General features: G+C 36.8%; 1 protein-coding gene across 1 annotated transcript in view; it reads left to right on the top strand.

Moving 5' to 3' along the window:
- The window catches only part of LOC107683628 (growth/differentiation factor 11-like), a 100,625-nt gene that overhangs the window by 79,488 nt on the left and 18,727 nt on the right, over window positions 1-2,410 (top strand). The gene's annotated exons all lie outside the window — the stretch shown is intronic.

Here is a 2,410-nt window from a genome sequence, read left to right on the forward strand (position 1 = left end):
ACAAGAACAATGTGACTTAGATCCCAACAGATTCTTACAGTTTGTGCAACTTAACTGCACAATGATGTGTGGCAGGATTTCTTCGCTGCCAGTACACAATAAAAATTATAAGCAACAGGGTTTCTTCGCTGTTGTTATACAAATTTCACTTGATCAAGGTTTTAAAAGCTCCCATTTACATTCCAATCAGTTACTGGCTCGCAGTGTTCTTATGATCAGATCTGCATTAGGCACGCATTAGTCAGCTACTCTAATGGTTAAACCTAAGGGAGTGAGATCGTCTAGTTGAATTAAATTGGAATACGCAATGACTTCAATCTAGCAATACAATCAGATAAGGACTTTAAAAGATAAGTCATCTTTTCGCAAAAAATAAATAATTCTTTATCGCAATGAAGGAAGATTTCTTCGTTCCAACAGGCGATTTTGATAATATTAAAATGTACTGTAAAAAGAGATTTCTTCGTCTTTAGAGAACAATTTTAATATTATGAACTGCAGTTTACTTTAACAATTAACAGTGACTAAATGTTAGACAAATAGAGGCTGTTAAAATACAGTACTGGAGGTGGCTTTGAACTATCCAATTAACAGAGTGAGTTCGCGTTGCGACTTGTCTCACTCTAAACGCGCATAATATAAGAACACAAATAAATTGATACTGAGTTTGCTCACAAACAAAGTTTGAATGTTGCCGCGTTCTCCACCAAATATGTAGCAAATTAGCTCAAAAGGGAAATATTTATAATTAATTATAACTGGTTATAATTAATAATAAATATTTAGATTAGATCTTAGAATTAACTGTAGCAGAATCAATATTACAATTATTTGATCTGTCCATCCACCGAGCAGACAATATAATAACTGATAAATTCAAGGAAAGATTATTTTCCTTGCCAAGGAAGGATAGCTTCCCTACTTTATGCAGTGCTAGCAGTAATTTAGCATGTAACAAGAATTCAACATTCAGTGACCCCGAATTGTGAGCAGCACACAGAGACAATCAATTGTGAATATAAGAGATTTAATAAATGAAACTACAGCTAACATACAATGAGACTAAGCAAAACACATATATACAGAATGAAGAAAAGTAAGGAAGAGAGAGATAACCACAACCTAATGAGAATCATCAAAGAATCAAAAAATCACCTTAAAAGGGGCTCAAACTTAAACACGCATCTAAATAGTTGTAAACGGTTACTTGCATTGGCATTGCTGAACAAGAGTCCTGATGCGGTAGACACAGAGGTTCTTGATGAGTTCTTTAGGAGTGAGCTGGAGGATTTCCTCTGGTTCTTCTGAAGATAGGAAAGTCCACAGCGAATCGACAAAGTTACTTGAAGAAAACAAACCGCCAGAAAATAAAAATCAAGAGGAGAGTTTTGAGGAGTCTTGGAGAGTGTCCGTCTCAAGAAGAGAGGTTTCTGAGTAAAGATTATTCTGAGTTAATGACTTTTGATAGTTCCTATCCACACCCACCTTTTGGGTGGAATGGACAATCAGAGGCATGAATTTTGAGCGGGAGAAACTTTCTTTGTTTCTGTTTATGGTCCATTTGCATGTTTATTGCTTGTCTGGAGGATTGGTGCAGTTTTACCCAAAATATGCTACAAATAGTATGATGCATTTCACGATCACATAGTGTAGATCATTGTTTGAGGAATAAAGAGCAGATCATTTTGATACCAAGAATGAAACATCTAGAAGATCTTAAAGCAGATATACACTCATATACCTGAATATAAGCATTGGGGGTCTAAATGCCTTTTGAGGGTTTCTATCCACACCCACCTTTTGGGTGGAATGGCCAATCAGAGGCATGAATTTTGAGTGGGAGAAACTTTCTTTGTCTCTGTTTATGGCCCATTTGCATGTTTATTGCTGGTCTGGAGGATTGGTGCAGTTTTACCCAAAATATGCTACAAATAGTATGATGCATTTCACGATCACATAGTGTAGATCATTGTTTGAGGAATAAAAAGCAGATCATTTTGATATCAAGAACGAAACATCTAGAAGATCTTAAAGCAGAACCACACCTGAATATAAGCATTGAGAGTCTAACTAATACAAATAAAGAGTTGTAACTAGTCTAATAATGTGTGTGTGGATGTGTGTTATGTGAGCATGTTGTAGTTTGCTGGTTAGCCAGGCCCATTGGTGCCTGGCCCCGGGGGTCATTTACGTCTCTTTGGAATGTGTTTGAAGTTCAATGGGAAGACGAGAGTGGTGAAACTGTTTAGCATCTCCTTGATAGTGGGGGGGAACCATTGGCCATTTAGCACCCATATAAGTGTAAAGTCTGTGACCAGGACTGTAATTTATATGCAAATGTCAAAAGCTAAAAGGGGCTCTTAAGCCATAAAACCCCAAAGATCATGCATGATTCTACGCAGACGCTACA

This window comes from Sinocyclocheilus anshuiensis, unplaced genomic scaffold (assembly GCF_001515605.1).
Source record: "Sinocyclocheilus anshuiensis isolate Anshui unplaced genomic scaffold, SAMN03320099.WGS_v1.1 scaffold1809, whole genome shotgun sequence".
Lineage (NCBI taxonomy): Eukaryota > Metazoa > Chordata > Actinopteri > Cypriniformes > Cyprinidae > Sinocyclocheilus > Sinocyclocheilus anshuiensis.